Below are 27,906 nucleotides of genomic sequence, written 5' to 3'. Positions count from 1 at the left end.
AAAATATCTTGGCTAAAATAGGGCTGAACAATGTCGAACTGAATGGAATACTAAGGGCTTAATGAGAAAATCGAAGTTTTTGAAGGTAAGGATGTGGAGATTACTCTCAACATTGAGTAAAAATTTGGCCTCTTTCTCATAAACATAAAGCTCCACTTGAATAGGTTTTTTTATACTCTCTTTTTTGGTAAGTGAATGGTTGCTATTGTTAATTCAAAGCATAGCTACCGAGCTATGGAGAAATCTTGGGAAGTTGAAGGTAAGTATATGGTTGGTACTCTCAAAACTTGGCATAAATACCGAGATATGGCTCGAGGAATATGGTCTCACTTGGTAAAAATGGAGTTGTACAAAACTCTATTAAGTATATGGCTGTTACTATGGGCTCAAGCATAGCTACCAAGCTATGGCTTAAACAAGTAAACCTCACTATTCTTTAAAATCTAAATAAAACTAGCTTGTCTAAAGTAATTAAATTCTGTAAAGATGGACATGGATAACAACTGATATAGTCCATTAATAACTGTAAAACACATCCAAGGCTAACTGAATTGTTGTCTTGTTTGGATGGATGCAGGTAAGGACTCTATCTTATCTTGGAGGGTTTCTTTTCTTTGGCAAGTAGCATTTCTATTATGAAATATCCATTGAAAAACGGGGAAGTTTTTTTACTACCAACCACACTGAAAGAGGATCTCTTTCTTACAATCATTGTACTTAGATAATTTTGATACTGAGTTATTTTCGTACAAATCAGTTCATTGATCCTTGGCCAGTTGTCTTTCGAATGTAAAAGTTCAATTATGTCTTATTAAGTAAGATTTAATACAGCTACACACACACACACACACACACACACACACACACACACACACACACACACACACACACACACACACACACACACACACACACACACACACACACACTGTGGTACTATAGGTATTCTGGTTACTATTTCTCCCCCCCCCCGCCCCCACATTGATCTTGCCCGAAAATTGATGGGATACTTTTTACTGCTCAATAACATGCCATATAATGACTATGGGACCCGGCCCTTGAATAGTAAAGCTTATAAGTTTTTTCATGAGTGTCGAGCGTGAGTAAAGTCTTTGTTCTCATTACGCCGAGAAGGCGGCCGCTTGTCTCTGGCTATGGATATCCCCTCTCAAGGGTATTTGCGTGCTGTTTGATGATATCACACAGTGGAGGGCGGCTCGGCTCACTCATTACTCAAGCTCTGAGGACTGGCAGTCCACCCTATTTAAACAAGGTGAGGGCGCACCTTGCCCCTCACTTAGCCAGTGATTATTTTGTTGTGCTTTTTTCAAAAAGGAATCACTGCCTGCTTCACGGATTGAGCTATGGACCTCACCACTCAAACATCTCAGGTTTTTCTCTGGGCTTAACTTGCCTCGCTGTTGGTTATGATTGAAATTCTGAGCACTAAGCAGTACCCTGCCATTTTGTTAACACAATAGGGAATGAGGTTTTCAATAAGCACTGTGGTGGTTTTTTGTGCTTGCAATCGTGACTTGTTTTTTTCAACAGTCGTTAAACTGTGGTTACACTATGCATACTACTCTTGAACATTAGGATATGATGGTACTTAGCATGGGATTTGGTTGCTAAAATTAGTTGGCATCCACTGTTTGATTACATTCGAGGGGTTTCTTCCTACTGTTTTTCTGGAAGGAAACTGTGCGCAACATAGGCTTTATACTACTATGTAACTTTGGGTTTTTTTCAAAGCCGCTGCAGGTTTTTTTTCCCCCGACTACAATCAATACCTATTTTTGGCAACAACTGGTTTTTTTTCAATACACAGAGGTTAATCTTGGCCTTTGTAGCATTTGAGGCACTGGGTACCTTGTAATACTATGCGTACTCACAGTATGAGAAAAGTGGACATCATTTGCACTTGGCAATATGGCTGGGCATAACCCACCGTTTTTGGGGGGGTCGCTAATGGTTGATGAAATAGTTCACTGTTCTACTCTTTCTGAAGGTAAGTATATGGCAGTTTTTGGCTTAGCATGTGTATGGAAAGAAACCGATCAAGGGCTCTAAAAAAGTTGTACCTTGTTTAAGGATGGATTCCTACTACTACTTCAGCCACGCTGGTATTATTGTATGGCATTTTGTCTACCGCTTTTGTCACTTGGAAAAACCTGCCTTATGGAGGAAATGCTAAACTGTTGTATTTTTAACCCATGTACTAGGTTATGTTGCTTTCATGGGTAGGAATATGATCCGTGACACTCTTTGAACGACCTCATTATGATTGATTGCAACAATGCTTTACAGCATTTGCATTCACAATTTGTTCTGATCTGGACGGGCTAGGCCTCTACCACTTGGCTAGCTATTAGTTTATGATTAATAAGATTAGATTTCATTTGGACTCCATTTGTGAAACAATATTACAACATCAGTTCTATACCTAGAAGGAAGTATCTTTGCTTAATTACCAATAGAACCTCACTAATATGACATATAAATAAACTCATATATTTTGGTTTCTTGGGGGATTATGCCACTCAGATTAGAAGAGGAAATCTGTCACTTAGATTGGAAGTAATAATTAAACCTATAAACACAAAGGTTTTACTATGGACCTAGCTTGTTTAAAGTAAAAAAGTTCTGTAAGATGGACATGGATAACAACTGGTATGGTCCATTGATACCTGTAAAACACATCCAAGGCTAACTGAATTGTTGTCTTGTTTGGATGGATGTAGGTAAGGAATCTATCTTATCTTGGAAGGTTTCTTTACTTTGGCAAGCTACCCTACTTTGGATGGAACACTCACCGATGACTTGGGAAGTTCTTTTGCTTTCTGCATACTGAAAGGGGATCTCTTTCCTACAAACATTGTACTTAAATAATTCTAATTCTGAGTTGTTTTTGTACAAATCTATTCCTTGATTCCATTGCCAGCTGTCTTTTGAATGTAAAAATTCAATTATGTCTTATTATTTAAGATTTAACAGCTACACACACATCCTATACATAAGGTTTTTCTTTTCAAGAGAAACCGGGATGCTGGCTTTGGAAATTCTCTTCGAAACTGAGTTCTAAGTTGGACCCACAGTCTGTAATCCCTTGACCGGTTGACTGGTGTTAGGGTGGTCCCTTTTAGAATCTTTTTTTGGTTACCTGCTCACGGCTACTATACTCTTTGACTTTGCCGGTTGAAGGTTTGTATGCCCGAAAATATTAGAATTACTGTTTTATACTTATATTTATGTTTACACTGTTCCCTTTTCAGGACTGCTTACCCTATAGAATGACAGCTCGCATGAGCACTAATCACAACCCTGAGAATCATACAAAGATTCTCCAACAGATTAAGTTTTACCTTAAGGACCGTACACCAAAGAATGCCTTGGCAGTTAGAACTAGACCTTTCCTCTCTAGGAAGGCCAAAGATTGTATTACCTACTATGGCAAATATAAGTGAACCTCAACTCACTGTTTTTGCAGACTCTTGCTCTCTCACAAGGATTGGAACTGACCTTGGAGCCCCTCTCAGTGGCCACTTCTCTTGTTCTCAGATGTATTAGCAGCTTGGATACTTCGCAACTAATTTATGATTTGGCACTTACCTCTGACAAAAAATTATATGTCTTACATATGCTGTCTTTTAATGATTGGGTTAAGACTTTAGGTACTTTGGAAAGACTCCATGGAAGGAGTAAATTTATTTTCCCAATACATTTCCCAGCTTTCTCTATTATCCTCACAGTATCAGCAAGAGCTTGCTCTGTTCTCCTACTATGGTGCAGATATCTCTAACTTTCTTAGGAAGTTATGTGGGCTTAATCCCTCTTTTGTCTGTGCACTAGCCACTCCTTCTATTCCACAAATTGGTGGTATCTTCTGTCGGGATAGTGTAGCCCTTGAAGCAGTTGAGGAATTTCAGAGTAATCTTTGCTCCCTCAATGACTCAAACCTCCTTGAGATGGTGCCCAAAATCTCTAAATTTTTTCCTGTCTTGCCCGTGAGATAAATTGAAATTGAATCCCTCGGGCTTGACCATCAGTTTTGGGTCCTGCACAACAAAGCTTTCTTAGCTCCTATTTTAAGTGAGACCTGGGTTTACCTTGCCAACCTCCTTGACTCTACTGTGGAAGATTGCAGACTCAAGATTCTTAAAGGAGGGTAATTCTTGGATAAAGGTGAGCTCATCAAAGCACCCTTCAATCTCAATCTCATCGACCACTCTAAGTGCCCCTCAAATACAGGCCTGTACATCCATACCAAAGGAAACATGGAATTTTCAAAGAGTAACCCTGATTTTTACACTAAATCCATCTGGAGTATCTTTTGTCCTTATGTGAAATGTGCTTGCAGATTTCTTGACCCTAAAGCCTCTTGTGAATCCAGCATCATGTGGTTTGATGATGCCATCTGGCTTATTCTCAACCATTTGGACTTACTGTTCCCGGAGAAACCTGTGGACTTTGATCTTTCCCTCATTTGCTCTTGGCTAGGTGGCCAAGCTAAGTAGATTGTAATTGCACAGATTGCCTTCAACATCTTCCGTGGACTTATGCTTGATATCTTGAAGGAGTTAAAAGCTGATAAACTTGGCATTTACTTAACTACTTATGCTAACTTCAAAGGTGTTAAGCTCATCACTAGTCTTCTTAAACCTTGTATTGATGAAGATGACTCCGTTTCTCTCAACAGGGCTAACTCTTTGATCACTCCCAACTCCTTCACTTCCTTCTTAATCCTCTAACTGAGGAAGAGTTCGTAGTTTTACAAGAGGAAGAGCAGATTTCCCCCCATCAAGAACTTCCCTGAATTTTAACCCCTGGGTGTATTGCAGGTTGCTACAAGCCCTTGTGGAAGAAGAACTCTCAACAAAGAGGATCCGGAAAATGGTTTCATCTACATACACTGTCTCTTTCACAATGTACTCCTCGATTGGTTTCAACCAAAAAATTTGTTTTGTGAGTGCTTTGATCTATCTTTTGGTAATCACAAACTGCTCGACAATATACTCATAGGATGGAAATATCATCATCCCGTAAAAAGGTTGATCTATAATAATGAATTTCTTCGGCATGATTCTGTCCCTCATTGTACATGTGTTCAATTTACCACTTTTTGCAGAAATTTTGAGGATTTTGGTAACCATGTTTGCAATCGTGATCTTAGCATTATTGAAAATACTAAAATACGTAGAATTTTGGCCAAAGGGCTCAATCATATACCTAACTTTCCTAAAAACCCATACCTTGCCTTATCAGCTATACTAAGCTTTCTCACTGACCTTGTCAGTGCTCTCCGACTGGAGATGAGAGTCCTACCAGACTTAAGGGAAGTAGTGAAGGAATGCTTCCTTCATAAAATTTCACAACTTCCTAGTAAATGGTTATCATCTGAAGACTCTTGGCTTACTTCTCAGCTAACTCTTGATTTTCAAAAGATCTCTGATAAATGGTTTGTTGTCCGGCTTGACAAAAGCTCTAACTGTCCCACTATTGTTTGCAAATACCTAGCTTGGAAAGCCGCTCGTAATTGAGTATCTGATAAGGAATTCTGTCATATTAATAATACACCTCAAACTATTCCAGTAAAATTGCTAAACACTTAGGGCTTCTAGGCTACTCAGTGATGAACACTAAGCTACCAGTGCTTTTTCCCACTTATAAAATCCATAAGCATAAGTTTAGGTGGATATATGATGCCTCCAATTGTATCTTTACTGATATCACCGAGGATATTACCTTTTGCCTTGACCTTATCTTATCTAAATTTGAGCTTATTTGTGCCACTAAACAGAAAATCTGCCAGGACTTCTTGCATTTCCAATATAATCCCTTCTGGCTTACTAAAAACTCTACGGAGGTCTCACTTAACCTTCCTCATCATATCTTCCACATCTTTACTGCTGACATCACACAATGTTACGAAAATATTCCCCTTAATGGGGATCTTGGCCTTAAGCCTGTTCTTGCCAAGGTGATAAAATTGGCTTTTTCCAATGCTAGAAAGAAGAAGTTTTTCTACATCTCTCTTTCCAAAAAACCTAGGTGGATTCACTTATCTCACTCCGTGCACCCCCTACACTTTAATGAAGCTAAGCTTTGCTCTTGCATCTCCTGGCTGTGCTGAATAACTGCACTATTGTTTTAGGTGGTCTTTGCTTTAACCAATGCCTTGGCATCCCCATGGGTTTTTCATGCTCTCCACTTATGTGTAATATTTACCTTGCTTTCTTTGAATACAGGTGGTGTCTCAAGACCATGGAAACTTACAAGAATAAACTTCCACGGTTCAAACATACTTATAGATACATGGATGACCTACTAAGTGTCAACAATGGGGACTTCCCCAATGAAATTTGTTTGATTTACCATCACTGCCTGAAAGTTGAACCTACCTCTCTCCATGAGACCACCACACCCAATGGGGCTTTCTGCACATTTGTCCAATTTCTTAACCTCTCAATATCCCTTCATACCCCATCTGTTGGTGGGTATTATCTTAGGTTTCTGTGGAAAAGGGATCTCCTGAAACTGCCACTCATTGAATTCATAAAAAAGAATAGCAATAGGCCCTACAAGGCTGCTATTAGCTCTCGTATTTGCCTACTAAACTTATTTTGCTATTCTTCCTCTAGCCCTTCCCTTGCCTGAGAGGAGCTCTTTTTGCTAATCAGAAAGTATTGCCTTAACGGGTTTAATAGAAATCAGATTTGTAACACTATCATATAGGCTCTCACCCATCATAACTGGCCTGGGCTACATTATAAAAAAGAAAATCTCACTTCTCTTATTAGGTAGTAGGCCCATACATTATGGGCCTACTACCGACCCATTGTGTATGGCACCTGGGATAGGGCGGGCACACACACACACACACACACACACACACACACACACACACACACACACACACACACACACACACACACACACACACACACACACACACACACACACACACACACACACACACACACAATGGTACTATAGGTATTATGGCCCTTGAATAGTAAAGCTCATAAGATTTTTCTAGAGTGTTGAGCGTGAGTAAAGTCACTGTTCTCATTACACCGAGAAGGCGGCCTCTTCTCTCTGGCTATGGATCTTTCCTCTCAAGGGTATCTGCATGCCGCTTGATGATATCACACAATGGAGGGACGCTCGGCTAGCTCATTACTCAAGCTCCGAGGACTGGCACTCCACCCTATTTAAACAAGGTGAGGGTGCACCTTTCCCCTCACTTAGCCAATGATTATTTTGTTGTCTTTTTTTCAGAAAGGAATTACTGCCTGCTTCACTGATTGAGCTATGGAGCTCACCACTCAAACATCTCAGGTTTTTTTTTGGGCTTAACTTGCCTCGCTGCTGGTTATGATTGAAATTTTGAGCACTAAGCAGTACCCTGCCATTTTGTTAACACAATAGGGAATGAGGTTTTCAATAAGCATGTGGTGGTTTTTTGTGCTTGCAATCGTGACTCGTTTTTTTCAACAGTCGTTAAACTGTGGTTCTTGTACACTATGCATACTACTCTTGAACATTAAGATATGATGGTACTTAGCATGGGATTTTGTTGCTAAAATTAGTTGGCATCCACTATTTGATAACATTCGAGGGTTTCTTCCTACTGTTTTTTTGGAAGGAAACTGTGCGCAACATAGGCTTTATACTACTATGTAACTTTGGTTTTTTTTCAAAGGAGCTGTAGGTTTTTTTTTTCCGACTACAATCAATACCTATTTTTGGCAATAATTGGTTTTTTTTCAATAAAAAGAGGTTAATCTTGGCCTTTGTAGCATTTGAGGCACTGGGTACCTTGTAATACTGTGCATACTCACAGTATGCACAGTATGAGAAAAGTGGACATCATTTGCACTTGGCAATATGGATGGGCATAACCCACCGTTTTTGGGGGGGATGCTAATGGTTGATGAAATAGTTCACTGTTCTACTCTTTCTAAAGGTAAGTATATGGAAGTTTTTGGCTTAGCATGTGTATGGAAAGAAATCGAGCAAGGGCTCTAAAAAAGTTGTACCTCGTTTAAGGATGGATTCCTACTACTGCTTCAGCCACCACTGGTATTATTGTATGGCATGTTGTCTATCGCTTTTGTCACTTGGAAAAACCTGCCGTATGGAGAAAATGCTAAACTGTTGTATTTTTGACCCATGTACTAGGTTATGTTGCTTTCATGGGTAGGAATATGATCCGTGACAATCTTTGAACGACCTGATCATTATGATTGATTGCAACAATGCTTTACAACATTTGCATTCACAGTTTGTCTTGGTTTGGATGGGCTAGATCTCTACCACTTGGCTAGCTATTAGTTGCATTGGACCCATTTGTAAAACAATACTACAACATCAGTTCTATACCTGGAAGGAAATATCTTTGCTTAATTACCAATAGAACCTCACTAATATGATATATAAATAAACTCATGTAGTTTGGTTTCTTGGGGGATTATACCACTCAGATTAGAAGAGGAAATCTGTCACTTAGATTGGAAGTAATAATTAAAACTATAAACACAAAGGCTTTACTATGGACCTAGCTTGTTTAAAGTAAAAAAGTTTTGTAAGATGGACATGGATAACAACTGGTATGGTCCATTGATACTTGTAAAACACATCCAAGGATAACTGATTGTTGTCTTGTTTGGATGGATGCAGGTAAGGACTCTATCTTATCTTGGAAGGTTTCTTTACTTTGGCAAGCTACCCTACTTTGGATGGAGCACTCACTGATGACTTGGAAAGTTCTTTTGCTTTCTGCATACTGAAAGGGGATCTCTTTCCTACAAACATTGTACTTAAATAATTCTAATTCTGAGTTGTTTTTGTACAAATATATTGTTGATTCCATTGCCAACTGTTTTTTGAATGTTCAAATGCAATTATGTCTTATTATTTAAGATTTAACAGGTACACGCACACGCACACGCACACGCACACGCACACGCACACGCACACGCACACGCACACGCACGCGCACGCGCATACGCACACGCACACGCACACGCACATGCACACGCACACGCGCACGCACACGCACACGCACACGCACACGCACACGCACACTCACACTCACACATACACGCACACGCACACGCACACACACACACACACCTAAATATGTGCACAGTCTCTCACACGCTTCGATTGTTTCTATCTTTAGAGAATGAACCTCTCCTCAAGAAGGGGGAATGCTACACACACACACACACACACACACACACACACACACACACACACACACACACACACACACACACACACACACACACACACACACACACACACTTTTAGGTGTACAAGAGACAATTTACTCTCACCCTCTAAGTTGGCTACTGGTCCATATCTTACCCTCGCACAACTAGGGACTTTGGCTTACAGATTGAACAATTAAGCGGTAATGGCACCTACCCATAGCCCCTATGGATATCCCCTCTCACATTGGACTTTGCTATTCTTTAGATGGGATAACCCCTAGCTCTTGGAATAGTAGGTTGAACTCAAATATTTTAAGTGACTTCATTTTCGTCTTGCCAATATTTGCCTCTTTTTATGAAAATCAAGTATACCCGCATACACCTACACATGCTCGCCTTTAAGCAAGTCATGCTCCTAGTTATTAATAATCACATGCATTTGCTAGTGCCACCTTGTTGACCTATGGGATTTCACCCACACACACTTGCTAGAATATTTTTTGTGTGAGCTATTGTCCTCTTGGCCACTACCCACAATTAAATTTTGATTACTCTGTGCTATTAACGAGGTCACATGCATTTTGGTTACTATTTTTTCTCACCCTTGATTGGGATTCTAATCGACCCTTGTGCCCATCATCTTGGCTTACTACATACATAGTCTCTCCTTGTAGGTTCTATCCTCACAACCTTTGACCTGCTTCACTGGATAATGATCAACAGTTGTTGCCCAGATCTGCTCAAACCCACCCATGGGTTTCTTGAGCAAAGCTTTCTTGCTCTGTTTCTCCTCAGTCCCTGTCTCATAGATTATTTGTAGTATCTGTAATTATCGCTCCTAGCACCCCTTGTATACTATACCTTTGCAGGTTCGAACCTACATCAATGCCCTCTGCATCCTTCCTCACGTGCCGTGGCTCTCACAGTTTGCTTCACACACACACACACACACACCCACACACCCACACACACACACACACACACACACACACACACACACACACACACACACACACACACACACACACACACACACACACACACACACACACACACACACACACACACACAAGTGCTTGAAAGCTGGCAACATATGTATGGTTTTCTTCCTTGGTAACGCTATTTGCAAGCTGGTCTCTGATATACTCCTCGACGAACTGATATGGTGATAGACTGGTTTCTTACATACTAGCATTTTTATGCATGATTCCTTCTCACAAACTATTTTGGCTCTTCTTGAGGGTATCAATGTGTATGCATACCGCACATTCACAATATCAACGATGGTAAACACAGCTATACTTTGGAGGAAAACATGTTGTTTCAATTCATCCCACCTTCATTCTACGTGGCTGATATAATGGAGAAAAACATAGTCGAGGTAGGTGCAATTGCACCTACTCAGTACTTCATTTCCTATAGACGCTACTTATTTTTCGATGTAGTCTGGTTGTTTTTGCATAATGTACCCCTGTACATAGACATATATGTTGGCTTTGGCAGGTTTATGCAGATTTGAATGTATAATCTTAGACATATTGTGTTTGCTTCTTATTCTTGGCAAGAAAAATTTCAATAGTTACTCAGAGGAGGGTTGAACTGGTAATGATAACAAGTACAGGGTTATTTACTTTAAAAGATTAAAACTATAAAGACATTATCCTTTTTTGACATACTGTAGATTGATTGAAGATACTTGGTTTTCCTTTTTTGTTGCCGTTAACCTCCAGTGAGGGTTTGGTAAGAGATGGCAAACACGGGTTTGTTTTTAAAAGTATCAAAATACAAATAGGATGCTGTCAAATTTTTGGAAAATTGGCATGTTGCACACTTACAAAAAAATCGAATTTGAGCATAATGGTTTCTTGAATCTTGTATACACTACATGAACATTGATCCTTAGTGAAAATTTGAAAAATGTGTTGACAGATTGGAATTGCTATGCATAAGGGTTAGGTTCAACATTTTGACTTAAGGTTTAGCTTGATGGTTTTTGACTAGAAAGTAACACATTGACTTTCTTTTACTTTTGAATTATGTAGCTTTGGATTGGGTACTAGAAGCCTTAAACCTCTTGTGAGGGTCTCATTAGAGATGGCATGGATTGGATATTTGAGAGTTTGTCCATTTTACAAAGGAAATGCTGCCCAAATTTGTACTTTTTAGAGATTGGTATACTAGAAGAATGGAATAATACATAACATGATTTTTGAACTTGTTTTCATTTTTTGACGCCGTTAACCTCCTGTGAGGGTCTCAACAGAGATGGGTTTGACAAGAAATTTGAAATTCTATCTGTTATGAGGCTCGACTTGATGACTTCAAGCTGACTAAGAACCTGACCAACATCATAAAGCTACTTTTGTATACACGGATCAAGACCCTGAACCTTAAAGAAGACTCTGAAATTCATTTTACTAAATGAGGTTTAAAAGCATGGCATGAACTCATACTTTTTGTGGTTGACAGTACTTAGTTGATGGAATGCTATTTCTTAACTGCATCTCCATGGGAATGACACCATTGTTGATGGTAAAAGAAACATAAAATGCTTTTTGTTGAATAGAATCATAACTTTTTAAATTAGAGTTAGTGTTGTACTTTGAAATTAGTGTTAGTGTTGTATCCCAATGCTTAAAAAAGGGCCTTAATCCTCACGTGAGGGTCTCAGATGAGATGGCATTTGATTGGACTTTTGAAAATTGATTCAAATTACAAAGGAGATGTTGTTCGATTTTTTTTGGACTTAAATGATGTAAACATTATCATAAATAAAATGACTCATTCTTTAAACTTCATAATTGATCTAGGTCATGTTATTAGTTTTGTTGTAATTTTTGACACCAATAACAAGGGGAGGGAGTCGTTGACACCTGTCTTCCCAAGTAATGCTAGTTGGCAGGCTTGTGTTTCTTGGATGGTGACAGGTAAGAGATTCTTTCCTTGGGATTACAACAACAATTGCAGCAATAACAGAAGATCATCCACCGTTTGGTTATTGTTATTAGTGATAGATAACCCTTGTATATGATTTTTTGATAATAACATGTAATACACTAAATGTCAATGTCAAGTCTAAATGTCAATTGTAGTCTTAACTTTATCTACTTGTTATCTAATGTATACATAAGGTTCGGTTATTTACAAGTTGATTGGTCTCTAGTCCCATTGTATGGTTCAATAGTTTGTGAAATCAAACTATTGTTAGATAATCAATCTTAAACACACACACCTATGTTTCTAGCTAGGCTTTGGTTGGGTTAGCACCATACAATGGGCCTAGACCTGCTATAATATTTTTTAATTGACCCACCTAATCCAAAGGGATGGGTTGGGGCCACGGCTCCTAATCTGGTCAAGCACATATATCATCTAGTTTTATTACCTTAGACTAGTGAATTCTCTTTGACTCTGCACCTGACAAAGTATACTTAATGAGATGGATGTTTTAGGAATGTGATATATATATTTTTAAGCCCTATTGGCACCACTTTACCTGCTATAATTATTTTTGACTTGACCCACCTAATCCCAAGGGATGGGCTGGGGCCAGGGCTCCTAATATGGTCAAGCACTTTTTTTGTATTGTTCTATTACCTTAGATTGGCAGTTTCTCTTTGACTCGGTATTTGACAAAGTATAGGTAATCACTTGGACTTTTTAGGATGGGATGCCTGTATAATTTAGCCCTATTGGCACCACTTTACCAATATGGTAACCCTTTTTCATATGATAAATACCTCTATGGACACTTCATAATGATTATTTGGATATTTTTTGTCGCTAAATTATTCATATTTGGTTGGGGGTAGGGTTCCACATGGTGGGCCCTGCCTCCCACCATGTTGATCCTTTTCTCAGGGATGGGGGAGGGCCACACACACACACACACACACACACACACACACACACACCTAGATATGTGCACAGTCTCTCGCACTCTTTGATTGTCTCTATCTTTAGAGAATGGAGAGGACATAGCCCCTATGGATATCCCCTCTCACATCAGACTTCGCTATTCTTTAGATGGGATAACCCCTAGCTCTTGGAATAATAGGTTGAACTCAAATATTTTAAGTGAATTCCTTTCTGTCTTGCCAATATATGCAGCTCTAAACACTCTTTTAATGAAAATCAAGTATACCCGCATACACCTACACATGCTCGCCTTTAAGGAAGTCACTCTCCTAGTTATTAATGATCACATGCATTTGCCAGTGCCACCTTGTTGACCTACGAGATTTCCCACCCACACACACTTGCTAGAATATTTATTGTGTAAGTTGTTGTCCTCTCGGCCACTACCCACATTTAGAAGTTGATTACTCTCTCCTACCAACAAGGTCACATGCATTTTGGTTACTATTTTTGCTCATCCTTGATTGGGAATCAAATCGACCCATGTGCCCATCGTCTTGGCTCACTACATACATATCCCTCCTCGTACGTTTTTCCCTTACAACCTTCGACCTGCTTCAGTGCATATCAATCAACAATTGTCTCCCAGATCTGCTCAACCCACCCATGGGTTTCTTGAGCAAAGCTTTAATCTTGCTCTCTTTCTCCTCAGTACCTTTCTTACAGATTATTTGTAGTATCTATAATTCTCTCTCCTGGCTCCCCTTGTATACTCTACCTTCGCAGGTATGGACCTACATCACTGTCCTCTACATCTTCCCTCACGTACCGTGGCTCTCACAGGTTGCTTCATACACCCACACACCCACACACCCACATAGAAACACACACACACACACGCACATACACACACACACACACACACACACACACACACACACACACACACACACACACACACACACACACACACACACACACACACACACACATAGGTGCTTGAAGGACGGCAACGTATGTACGGCTTTCTTCCTTGGTAACGCTATTTGTAGGCTGGTCTCTTACATACTCCTCGACGAACTGGTATGGTGATAGACTGTTTCATATATATAGTAGAATTTTTATGCATGATTCCATGTCACAAACTATTCTGGCTCTTCTCGAGGGTGTCAATGTGTATGCATACTGCACATTCACAATATCAACAATGGTAAACACAACTATACTTTGGTGGAAAACATGGGGCTTCGATTCATCCCACCTTCATCCTACGTGGCTGATATAATGGAGGAAAACATAGTCGAGGTAAGAGATTATTTCCTTGGGATTACAATGACAACTGCAACAATAATATAAGATCATCCACCATTTGCTTATTGTTATTAGTGATAGATAACCCTTGTATATAATTTTTTGATAATAACATGTAATATGTCAATGTCAAGTCTAAATGTCAATTGTAGTCTTACTTTATCTACTTGTTAATGTATACATAAGGTTCGGTTATTTACAAGTTGACTGGTCTCTAGTCCCATCGTATGGTTCAATAGTTTGTGAAATCAAACTATTGTTAGATAATCAATCTTAAACACACACACACACACACACACACACACACACACAGACACACACACAAACACACACATGCTGCTGTTAATACAAGGATTAAACTCCTTCTGGATATAGGAGTGGCTTGTTGCCGCGGACTCGGTGTAATTAGCTAGGGACTAGCCTCAATATCTTGTATTGACCTAAGAAATCTCTTATAAAAAAAGGGGTTTGTAATTATGAGGTGAAATTATTAATAGGAAATTTTTGGGTGGTTGTGTAATATACTGTACCTAACACCTAGTGAGTTAAATAATGGGTTTTAGACGAGCTGGCTTGACTCTGTATAATGTGTCCTCATATGCTTGATGATGCGGCGGCTCCCTCCTGCGGCATCTGCTCTATAACACATCTCTAGCACTGTGTGTGTGTGTGTGTGAGTGTACGAGGTGGCACTGTTGGTTCTTCCCCCTCTTGAAGACGGACCCACCTTATTGCTATGAATGGAATGTGGCTACTGGCACCAAAGCCTATAAAAGGTGAGCTTCCATGCTCACTTAGCATTGGTACATGTGTAAGTCTATGGTGTGTGTGTGTACCAGTGAAAGGTTGTTTGTACCTTGAGAGTGATAGGATTTAACTCACAAGGGTCTGTAACATTTAATGGCCTAATAACTTGTGTGTAGTGGAAAATAGCATGAACGTAGTGAGCATTTCATTAGAATAGATTCCTAATGATAATAACAAGAGTGCTTGGGTGGAGAGAGCAACAAAAAGCATAACACCTAGTTAGATAGCATGAACAATACTTCAAAAGAGAGAAATTAAGCTATTAACAATAGTTGAGGACCGGATTTACATGGAGCCGGTCCCCCCTCCAAAAGGCTTTGTATTATGGTTTCTTCCATCAAGAGAGACATTTTACAATACAATTCTTTGTGTTCCGTCAATATTAGCTAGTGGAATGAAGATGGAAACTTCAAGCACTAAGCAAAACACTTATTAGACACAACATCAATTCCCTCACGGTCTCAGACCCAAGACCTCACACACCTTCGAAAATGGCGAGAGCTAGTGGGGTATGAGAGTAGATTGACATGAAGAAGGAGTAGTCTTACGAGAAAGATGTACATCTCCTCACATAATCAGTCATATTAGCATAGCTTAGCTTAGTAATTAGCATGGTAGAGGAGATGAGAATGCATTGAAGCTTGGCTCTTGGTTGGATTTGCATCACAAAGCCAAGAGTTGTTGGTGTAGGCCTCCCTTCTCACAAGCTTGGAGTAGGTGATAAGCTTTCCATTAAAGCTTGAGAAGGGGAGAGAGAGTCTTCTTACTCCACACATGGACTAGTGTGAATGTGTATGCAATGATGCCTTGAGAAAATTAGTCCCCCTCGCTGTCTTGGTCGACCCCTCTTGCTATTTGCTCATGCTCACACCCTATTGGCTCATGCCAGGCTTAGCCAATGAAATTTAAGCAGCATAAGTAATAGCCTTCTGACATGTGTCCCCCTTTCCCCTTCTGTGAGAGCTTTAGGTAATTAATTAATGCAACTAAACTCTCATTGGACCCCTTTGTCTCTTGGCCAATAGGAATCAGGAAAACCATTGGGCTGCTGAATGCTCATTGGACCCCTTGGGAGACTGTCCAATAGTCTTCTAGAGAGATTAATTCCTATTGGTTCTTTTATCAAATGTTTTTAAATTAATTAAACTAGATTTACTCTAGCCTAATTCTCATTGGTCCACCTCCATGGCCATCCAATAGGATTTGAGTACACCTTGTGGGCATCTGGGCTAGGGAGCTGACATGTGTCTCTCTTTCCCTTTGTGTAAAAGATCTTGTGAGTGTGTGTGTGTGTGTGTGTATGTGTTTCTCTCTCATCTCCTACTTCTAGGGCTCACCCCCTCCTATCGAGGGATGCATGAAGAGTTTTTGAGCACACACAAAGCATCCAATTTTCCTAGGCTTTTGACATTTTGTTGCGGGAGCGACTCACACACCCATGAAGTGCATGCAAACACTACCTAGATCAACATAATGTCAATCAAGGACACAGATGACACGATAGACACATGGAGGAAATCTCTTTAGCTTGTCAGGCTCAGACCATCCTACACATACAACACTCTGGAAGGCCAACTATACCACAATCAAGAACCTCACTGCTCTAACCTACACCACCTGGCCACATACACACATACGGAAGGTAACTCACCTAATCATGCCAAATTCGTACGAAACTTAAGGAACACCATCCCCTCACTAGGATACACCTGTCCCTACGCTTCTACACTCAAAACCCTCACTCTAAACCCGTCTGCGAAAAACGCTGTCAGGAGTTTTTTGGAGCAAGGGATTGTGCATATGTACATATACATGCATGGTGCATCAAATAAAGAATTGCCCATTTTTCAGAGCCAGGTGGTTACGTGGGGCCCACATGTGTACAGGTAGGACAGGGTGTACATAGTGCATCGATTTTCACTATTACCAGTACCATTGTGTTTTTTCTACAATAAGGAGGAGTTGGTAGCGCGTAAAACTTGTCGAGGAAGCTATCCGTGGGCCGACGACATGAGGTAAGCAGGTGCGTCAGATGGCATCTAGTGGCGTCAGGAGGGCGAATGGGGTCACTACTTGCACGCGGAGAAGTACGAACACGAAGTGGGTGTTTTCTTATGATAATTATGTAAAAGGTCATCATGAGGACCATTTTTTGGGGCTACTCCACGTGGTGGCGGGATGCATTATTGAAAAAAGTCGAGTGCCAGGTGTGCGTATGGATGCAGCAGGGTGACAACTATGCACTGCGAGGTCAGTTTTTGGCCTGTTCGGGGTCCGTTTGAGGTCATCTAAAAGGCCAAGGGTGCCCAAATAATAAAGCTAAGTGTGGGAACTGAAAAAACTGAGAGAAGACCAGAAAAAACGTGGAGAAGAGAGGAGGAACAGCCGCAGGTGTGTTTTTTGGGTTTTTGGAGCCTGTTTTGGCCGTAAACTGCTCATCCGAGGCCGGATTTGAGCACTTTGATAATGTAGACTGGGGTTTTGGGCTGTTCCGGACACGATGGCGCTATCCATTTTTCCAAATTCCTCACTCTTTTCTGCTGTTTTTGCTGTGTAAGTTTCTCCTATGATCGAAGCTTCTGCCCCAGTTTGTGATTTTATCTGGCTTATTTTACCCATATTGTGTGAGCTATTTTCCCCATTGGTGTTGGCCCAAGCTCATTTGTATCTAAACATCAGAAATTCTCCCCCTTTTGAGCTGAGTTTTTTGGGTGTGTGTGTGTGTATCTCTCTGTGTGGAGTGGGTAAACGGATCGTCTCTCTCCTCTCACTCCGTCTGTGTGTTTCCTATCTCGGCCAGGTGTGTTGTGTAAGCCGAGTGGTGCCCCATAGTGTGTGTGTGTATCTTCCCAAGAGTGTGTGTCGGGTTGTTATAGAGGCGCTGTGTGTGTTTTCATCCCGCTCACATTCTTTTGGCGCCCCCACAGAGGATCTTCTTCGAGTACCTTCTGCTTCGAGCTTCGAGCTTCGAGATTGGGGATTACAGGTTACAGGTTGCAGGTTGCAGATTATAGGTTATAGGTTATAGGGACAGGTACAGGTACAAGTGATTCACACAGGTACACGTAGCTGGAGTACAGTGATATACTAGCAGTGATGTCACTTGCAGTTGTTGTGGGTATGCATCACTTGGCGCCTATTTGAGCGCATTGTCTACTGGATTGTACGTTACTTGTGGAAACTGCCATTGTATGCATTTGTGGAGCCATACTTGGTTGTATTTGGCAGTCCCAGCCATTTCTGAGACTTGGTCTGGAAGATAGTCATTTCTGAGACTTGACTATACGCGATTTGCATTAGCCTTCGTGTGAGGGTCGATAGCGTGAGGTTTTTATTGAGCTAGGGGATTCTCAAATGTAGAGATCCTTTCGGTGATTCAGGTAGCTGGAGCACCCTTTTTGTGACCTCACCATAGGCTATATACTAGTGAGTCCTACTTGATGCTCGAGTTCTATTGTTGGCAGTTTATGCATACATAAACAGTCTATATTTTGGGTTCCTACTGCTCTACTTCTGGGGAAACTCTGTCAAAAATTTTCCAAGTTATGATGGCTGGTTTCTTGGTCTTTTGAGCCATTTATGCTGTTATGCTGCTGAAATTTTGGCAAAATCAGAGGTTAAGTCAGGTGTGCTTTCTTGGGAGTTTCATGGTTGGCTTTAATGGATGATCAAAATGGCCCTCAATTCACTCCATTTCATTTAACTCAAAGAATCCATATAAATGTTCATGTGTCCAGGAAGATTTTTTTCCAACAGCGCATAGTCTTTATGTTCGGGCCAAGAAAATTACGAGAGATCTTGGAATGTCCTTTGCCTGTTGTAATTCCGATGATCAACTATGAAAACTCATTTGATGTGCATGTGTTTGTCCTTATCTAAAGTTGAGCTCCATTGAAGTTTCTGGGATTGAGTAATGAAAAGTCTAGGGTTCTTGCACGTGTGTTCGAAGGGGTTCTCAAAGCATTGTAACTTGGGTAGCCATGGCTTTCTCTTATTCGGAGTTTCATGGAAGAAGTGATGAAGATGTGGAAGATTTTTTGGAAAAGATGGAGGTTGCCTGCATTAGCAACCAGATTCATGACCCTGCGCAGATGTTACGTCTTCTCCAAATTTGTTTGAAGAGTGATGCACGAGTTTGGTCCAAAGCGATTGAAGAGGAGTTGCGTGTGGCTGATCCACCTGTAAGGTTGAGTTGGGACAATCTACGACATGGGTTGGAAGTGGAGTTTGTGAAGATAGAAGATCCTGACAAAGTGTGGCAAGAAGTATAGGCTTTGGTGCAAAAGGAAGGTGAGCCAGTAGATGCGTACATACGTAAGTTTTCATTGGCATGGAAGCGAATGTGCAAGGCCTTAGCACCATAGGTACCCCCGCCTGACATGATGAAGAAGGACAGGTTCTTGGATGGTCTTTGGGAGAATATACGTTGGAGAGTGGAGCTAAAGAAGCTTAGGACATATGAAGATGCACTAGAGGTAGCAAGGAACAAAGAGTGGAAGCTGAGGAAAATGAGCCAGTTAGGGGTGGAGTCTTTGCCCATGAGGTCTGAATTTCAGCCTATAGAGTCTTTACAAGGTCGCATGTCAGGGGTTCATCACGAACCAGTGGTTCCTATTACTACTCAGGTTATGCCAGCAGTGGTCACTACAGCAGTGCAAGATGATGGGCTAAGGCAAGACATGAGGCAAATGGTAGATTTGATGAAGAATCTCAGCCTAAACATGCTAGGTCAAGTGGAAAATAATCGAGGTCGAGGGAGGTTTGCAAATCAGCCAAGAGGTGAAGAAAGGCCTAGGAATGGTGTTGGACAAAGCAATGGTAGGTTTTGGAGGTAGACGCTCACATGTTATAATTGTGGAGAGTTGGGTCACATCAGCCCGCAATGTGATAAACCACCAAGGATGGGGGGAGACATGTATCCATTGCCAAGACAGGTGCTAACTAGGTCAAATGATTATGGCATCGAAATTAAGGGAGACGAAGGAACCAGTGGACTGACCCAGGAGGAAAAGGGAAAGACAAAAGTGCTAAGTGTAGTCACCTTGGAGAAGGCATCAAAGCTAGAGGATACATTAGTGATGCCTATTGGGAAGAGGACCACAGAGGATAAGGAAGGAAGAAGTGCCCGAGGTCCTAGTAAGAAGAAAGGAAAGAGCCATGAAGGCGAGGATGTCAAGGCCAAGAGGAAAATGAGAGCTCATCGAAAGTTTCATGTTTCAGATTTTCCACTAGGGGATGGGCGATTAAGCTATGACTTGAAGGAGGATCTGACGAGCAGGAAGGAAGATGTTACTTTTGGGCAGCTTATAGAGATGGTGCCTAAGCTAAAGCGACAGTGGAAGAGGATGGTTAACCCAATGGAGAAAGAGCCAGAGAGAGGTTCAGTAAAGGTGTTGGCAATGGATGAGCTACCAGACATTTGTCCAATAGTAGATGTGTGGCATAAAAGGAAAAATTTGGGACAAGGTTATGTGGATGGCGGAGCCCAAATATGTATCATAACACACTCATGCGTTGAGAAGATGGGTCTCACAGTGGCTGGGGTGCCAGGTTTTTGGATCAGATTGGCAAACCATCAAAAAGTAAAATGCTTGGGTGTTGTAAAGAGCTTAGAAGTGGAGGCATATGATGCAAAGGCAGTGGTTGATTTTCATGTGATGCCAGCAGGGTTGGGAGCATATCCTATTATACTGGGCAGACCATGGTTACGTGGAGTGGGAGCTGTTCAAGATTGGCGACATGGTACGATTAGCCTCTATGGAAAGATAGGTACCAAGAAGCTTTATAATATGGACACAAGGAAACGATTAGAGGAGCTTTATGAAGATGAGGATGAGTCTAGTGATGAAGACTCTTCCACGGTGACAGATGAGGACAGTGATAGCACTACCAGCAGTGATGAGGATGCTGATGTTGCATTTCTTTTGATGGACAAAGAAATACAGGAGTTTGGTTTAGTTGCATTTGCGAATGAGGTTGAAGATGAAAGTGAAGGGCCTTATGAAGTGATTGAAGGGCTGATGCAAACCAAGGTTGAGTTGTCAAAGAAGCAGGAATTGATGACACAAATGATCAGTGGAGACCTCTCAGCTATGGAGAAGGATATATATTTGCACATGCTGGCTAGTTTTCCTGATTTGTTCATTACTTCATATGAAGAGATCAGAGGGTTCAAGGGCAAAGAGATGCATATAGAGCTGAAAGAAGGTGCTAAGCCAGTGCGTCAAAGGCTAAGAAGGATGGGTCAAGAGCAAATGGAAGCCTTGCGAGAAGAGGTGGACAAGTTGTTGAAGGCAGGGTTCATAGTCCCTGTGGAGACCACAGAATGGGTGAGTCTAGTAGTAGTCAGTCCAAAGAAGGATGGGAAGTGGAGGATTTGTGTAGATTTTAAGCCCTTAAACGCAGCCACTAAGAAGAACCCATATCCTCTTCCATTCATCGATCAGATCTTGGATTCAGTGGCAGGTTATGAGAGGTACAGTGTGTGTGATGGTTTTTCAGGCTATTTTCAATTGAAGATTGCTCTTAAAGACCGCACAAAGACCACTTTTATTACGCCATGGGGCTGCTATTGCTACACAGTATTTCCATTTGGGTTGTCAAATGGACCTTCCTTCTATCAAGAGAGAGCGAATTGGGTGTTGGAACCATTCATTGGTAGTTGTGTTAAAGCTTTTATGGATGACTTCTGTGTTTATAGCAGTAGGGCTGAACACCATGAGAAGCTGCAGATAGTATTGGCTTGATATGATGAATGTGGAGGACAACTAAATCCAAAGAAATGTCATCTAGCACAGCCAAGGGTGAAGTTATTGGGCCACATGGTGTCAGAAAATGGCATTGAGGCTGATCCAAACAAGGTTAAGTCTATTATTCTTCTTCCATCACCTACGAGTACGAAGCAATTGGCAACCTTTATACACAAAGTGAAGTACATGGCAAGGTTTATTCCATTGTCTTCTCAGATTCTTTATCCATTACAACAAGTGTCAAAGCATGATCCATTGCAATGGGATGACAAGTGTGAAGAAGTGTTTCAAGAGGTGAAAGAGGTGTTAGGGGGGTTGTCAGCCATGCAGGCTCCTGATTGGGAGAAAGTGTTTTATGTAAATCCATCAGTAGGGGATGATGCCATTGGAGCCATGCTATTGCAAAATGGGAAGGGCAGCCATTATATGAGGCCAGTGTATTGTGCAAGCCGAGTGAAGTTGGTAGCGGAGAGAAAGTTCTCGGAAGTAGAGCTAGTGATGGCCAGTGTAATATTTTCTTGTCGACGATTTTGTCATTACTTGCTACCACGGCCTTTTGTTTTCTTGACGAGTTATGCCTTTTTGCCATAGTTAATTAATGGTACTAACATGTCAAATGTGGTGAAGAAATGGGTAATTGAGCTGCAAGAGTTTGAGTTCTCTTTTCTAGTGGAAGATAGTACTACCCTAGCTGATTTGTTGACCTACAAGGAGAATCCCCTTATTGTTAAGGAAGAGGTGGTGAGAAAGGTAGTTGAAGAAGTGCCACAGATCAGCAATGCACATGTGTTGTTCTTTGATGGTTCATAGAGAAAGAGCCATGATGCAACTTCAGGGGGTATAGCACTTTATGATCCAGAGGGAAGGCTAGTATGCAAGAGAGGGTTCAAATTGGATGCTCATAGTAACAATGAGGCTGAATATGCTACTCTCGAAGCCGGATTACACATTTGTTTGAAGCATGGGGTTCGAAGGTTGAGCATAAAAGGTGATGCCTTGTTAGTTGTGAAGCAAGTGTTGGGTGTGTGGAAGAGCAAGAACACCTCATTGAAGGAAATGTGCTTCAGAATTAAAGGCCTGTTAAAAAAGTTTGAAGCATGGAGCATCAGACACATTGAATGTGCTCTAAATGGAGAAGCACATGAAGCAGCTCAAGGCATGATTGGGGAGCTATTTGTGTTGAGGACCACTTTACCTCTTTATCATTCCCGGGAAAGTTTGGCTCAAGAAGAGGAGTTTTTGCTAACAGGAATCATTCCAAAGGAGATTCAGAAGTCTAAGAAGTATGGCTTTGTGCGTAGAGCATACAGGTACAAATTGATTGGTGATGTCTTATACATGAAAGGGGCTGATCTCGTGTTGAGACGTGTACCTTGGCGGGAGGAGCTTTACAGAGTGTTGGAAGAGAATCATGAAGGCACATGTGGTGGCCATTTTTCTCTAAAGATCACCTTGCATAAGATTTTGCAAGAGGGGTATGTATGGCCTAGTTTGCACAAGGATGTTCACCATTGGTGTAGGTCTTGCAATAGGTGTCAAGCATTTGGGAAGAGAGTGTTGAAGCCAGAGCTACGAAAAACCATTATGGCGTTTGATGTGTTTGAAAAGTGGGGGATTAATGCAATAGGCCCGTTACCTATCACAAGCAGGGGCAAAAGCTATATCTTGACGGCAGTGGACTATCTCTCTAGATGGGCAGAGGCTATAACAGTAAAACAGATCACTGCAAAGGATGTGGCAAAATTTGTGTATGATGAAATATGTTGCAAGTTTGGGGTGCCATTAGAGCTACTTTCAGATAAGGGGCCAGGATTTAGAGCTAAACTGCTAGACTTCTTATGCACAAAGATGAAGATTAGGCACCAGCATACCACTCCTTATTACCCGTAGTGTAATGGCTTAAATAAAAGATTCAATGGTGAGTTGGTACAGATTCTTTCGAAAGTGACAGAGCACCAAGGAAAGAATTGGGATTTGGAATTGCCTAGTGCATTATGGGCTTACCGTACATCGGTGAAGACAGGTACTGGGTTTACTCCATTTCATTTGGTGTATGGAAAGGAGGCACTATTGCCTGTGGAGGTAGAGTTGCCTGCGGTCAAGATGTTAGAGAAGTTGCTTGGGCCGCCTAGTGATGCATTCAAAGAGAGGCTCTTGCAGTTACAAGAGGTCCAGTTGGATAGGATGAGCGCATTGGAGCATTATGGGCAGATGCAGGATAAGGCTTTGGCAAAGATAAATGAAAAGGTCAAAAGTAAGGGTATCAAGAAACATGACTTGGTTTTGCGCTACAACTGTAAGCTAGACAACACCTTCCAAAAGAAGTTTCAAATTAAGTGGGAAGGCCCTTTCAAGGTGGTGGAGTGTTTTCCAAATGGCACATACCAGCTGGCTAACCTGGATGGTGTTCTACATAAGTCAAGGGTAAATGGATTGCGTCTTAAATTGTATCATGCTAGATTGATGATGGTGGAGCAAGATGATTTGTCTGTGGATCAAGCAGTGTTGGTGAGGGATGAGGAGACCTGTGATGCGGCGAGTCTCATGTCTCTCTTTGCTGCTGCTGATCATGAATGATCTAGCAGGCTAGGGGATGGGCAGATTATGTCAGGAGTTTTTTGGAGCAAGGGATTGTGCATATGTACATATACATGCATGGTGCATCAAATAAAGAATTGCGCATTTTTCAGAGCCAGGTGGTTACGTGGGGCCCACATGTGTACATGTAGGACAGGGTGTACATAGTGCATCGATTTTCACTATTACCAGTACCATTGTGTTTTTTCTACAATAAGGAGGAGTTGGTAGCGCGTAAAACTTCTCGAGGAAGCTATCCGCGGGCCGTGACATGAGGTAAGCAGGTGCGTCAGATGGCATCTAGTGGCGTCAGGAGGGCGAATGGGGTCACTACTTGCACGCGGAGAAGTACGAACACGAAGTGGGTGACAACTATGCACTGCGAGGTCAGTTTTTGGCCTGTTCGGGGTCCGTTTGAGGTCATCTAAAAGGCCAAGGGTGCCCAAATAATAAAGCTAAGTGTGGGAACTGAAAAAAATGAGAGAAGACCAGAAAAAACGTGGAGAAGAGAGGAGGAACAGCCGCAGGTGTGTTTTTTGGGTTTTTGGAGCCTGTTTTGGCCGTAAACTGCTCATCCGAGGTCGGATTTGAGCACTTTGACATTGTAGACTGGGGTTTTGGGCTGTTCCGGACGCGATGGCGCTGTCCATTTTTCAAAATTCCTCACTCTTTTTCTGCTGTTTTTGCTGTGTAAGTTTCTCCTATGATCGAAGCTTCTGTCCCAGTTTGTGATTGTATCTGGCTTATTTTACCCATATTGTGTGAGCTATTTTCCCCATTGGTGTTGGCCCAAGCTCATTTGTATCTAAACATCAGAAATTCTCCCCTTTTGAGCTGAGTTTTTTGGGTGTGTGTGTGTGTGTATCTCTCTGTGTGGAGTGGGTAAACGGATCGTCTCTCTCCTCTCACTCCGTCTGTGTGTTTCCTGTCTCGGCCAGGTGTGTTGTGTAAGCCGAGTGGTGCCCCATAGTGTGTGTGTGTATCTTCCCAAGAGTGTGTGTCGGGTCGTTATAGAGGCGTTGTGCGTGTTTTTATCCCGCTCACAACGCGTAGGATGACAGAGCAGAATTTTGAAAGTGCCCGAAACTGAAATTTATGAGTACCTATGCGTAGCTTATGTCGCCACGATTCTATAGACTACTAGCACACGCAGAAAACAGACATCGTTTGATAGACTTACGGCCACAAATAGCTCGTAGATGTGTCGGCGTGTGCGCTTCGTCTCGCGTGGAATGCTTGGCGTTGTCGCGTAGCTCTCCTCGAGCCTACAACAATGGTGTAGTCGGATCTCCAATGTGTTGAGCGAGCCGGGCGTAGCTAGAGGATAAAGCTCACGCTCACTCTCTTTCTCTCTCACACACAGTAGATAGCAGCGCTAAAGTTTTGATTATGATTAAAGTCTCTCTTACAAAATGACCTAGGTACCTTATATACTAAGGCTACCTTAGGTTTAACCAAAAATAAGGTTGAAAGGGTCAAATGGCTTTGTATTTATAATCTGGAAGTGCCATTGCACCCCGGCTTCTGAAACTAGAATAACTACTCATTACAAATGACGTTTATAGCCATAATCTGCAGCATTTCATAACTCGCAAAAGATAAGACTTTGGTACGAAACTTGAGTTATGTTGTGTTGTTGACCCAGCGGTCAACACTCCCCCCTTCCGCGTTCATGTCGTCCCCGACATGACCTGATTGTCGATGTCGATGTGGTCTTTGCTGTCGTTTTGGCTTCATCTGTTGCACTGCTTGTAACTTTGTCGAACCACAACAAGAACTATGATCCATTAGAGCGGACATCTATCATCATAACCATTCATCTTTTGAGATCCTTTGATTACTTTTATGTCTGCTCTTCTTCATTGGGGACTTCTTTCTTCCTGTGCAATCATGTTGTTAGTGTTGTCTGCAGCTTTGTCATTGTAGGCCATTCTTCGACTTGCCATTGAGGAGAAGTATTCTATGATCTAAAATTGGTGCTCCAATTCATTTGTCAATTGATTTGAGTAGCATTTCCTTATTGTTGATGTAGAAGGAATATGTACAAGAGGGTGGTGATAGGTGTCTTTAGATTAGGGTCTGAAACCTGGATGACCAAAGGGAAAAAAACCGGTGGGAAAAAAATGCCTTTGGTATACGCTCTTATTGGAGTTGAGCAGTTGAACGTGAAGTACATGTTCATCATGAAAGGTGAGTGCTTGGGTGAAACACGGAAAGAGTGCCTGATGCAAGTGCCAATTATGGGACACTCTATATGCATATGAGAAATTTGTCACCAAAAGCATGCAATGTGAAAGAAGGAGATGATGGGTGTTTCAAGGAATAAATGTAGCACATGTGACATCAAAAGATGTCTCAATAGCTTCCACATTTCCAAGAAGGGTTGTCGATGTAGAAGTTTCTCCACTCGTAACTCACTGTGCTTAGTACGTGAGTGTCTTTTGGACCTTCTCCTTCACTTCACCAGACTTAAGTACTTAGACTTTGACTCTTTTGCTCACCATACCAGCATGAGCGACACAACGTAAATATGCTCAACTCTTCCAGCTTGAGTAGTACCTAGAATAGCTAAGACGCTTAGACCACAAAGAATATTACTTGAAGCTTTGGAACTAATATCTCACTCATTTTGTGGCTTAGCTACTCGACTCTGACTTGTATGACTTGTCGGTTGCATGTTGACACTGCTTTGTGACAAGTTCTTCGGCTGTTGTAGTGGCTGCTGAGACATACTTCGTGAAGGTTCATCGTTTCCCTGTACCTTCTTCTCTTTGTAGTGCTCAGGCCTCTTGTCAGTCTTTTCTTCATGTGGATTATGGATTTTTTTTATTTTTTCTTAATAATAAACAAAGAAAATCTTAAAACAAATCAACAAAGGAAAAATCATTCAAATAGAAATCTAAATGCTATGTACACTATACACATGTCCCTAGGGGCTCATATATGGATTTTGTCCCCATACTCCTCTGTAACACTACTATGAGGGTATATACTCTAAATTTCGTCAAAAAATTATCACAATAAAATGCAAAAATTCAATGCATCTCACAAAACATTGCCCTCTAATAGTCATAATGTTAGGTCTGCATTCAGAATGCCTCCCCCCTTCCTATTTGGAGTCATCCTTTACGAAAGGGTATCACAAAGGGTATGTGTTGTGCTTGGGCAATTAAAAGTTGTGCCTATGCAGGCCTTATAATGTAGCCCTATTATGCATACACAGTCAATGCATGGAAAAGATTTATGTTGTGCAAGATGTGGGTATAAGCAATTTGCTTATTTGCATTTGTTGGCGAGGCTTCCTATTCTAAGCAATGTAATGGTCTTTGAAGCTCCTGTATCGTTGCTTGATTGAAGCGACTTGCTCTCTTCTAACTGTACTGTAA

General features: G+C 41.4%; 1 pseudogene; it reads left to right on the top strand.

Moving 5' to 3' along the window:
* Positions 1 to 234: 234 nt before the first annotated feature.
* Positions 235 to 10,298, top strand: LOC147427181 (uncharacterized; annotated as a pseudogene).
* The last annotated feature ends 17,608 nt before the right edge of the window (positions 10,299 to 27,906 follow it).

The sequence above is a fragment of the Adiantum capillus-veneris genome, chromosome 24 (genome assembly GCF_014529385.1).
Source record: "Adiantum capillus-veneris isolate H3 chromosome 24, ASM1452938v2, whole genome shotgun sequence".
In the NCBI taxonomy this organism is placed as follows: domain Eukaryota; kingdom Viridiplantae; phylum Streptophyta; class Polypodiopsida; order Polypodiales; family Pteridaceae; genus Adiantum; species Adiantum capillus-veneris.
Note: the sequence above shows the minus strand (reverse complement) of the source record. Positions and strands in the feature narration are given on the sequence as shown.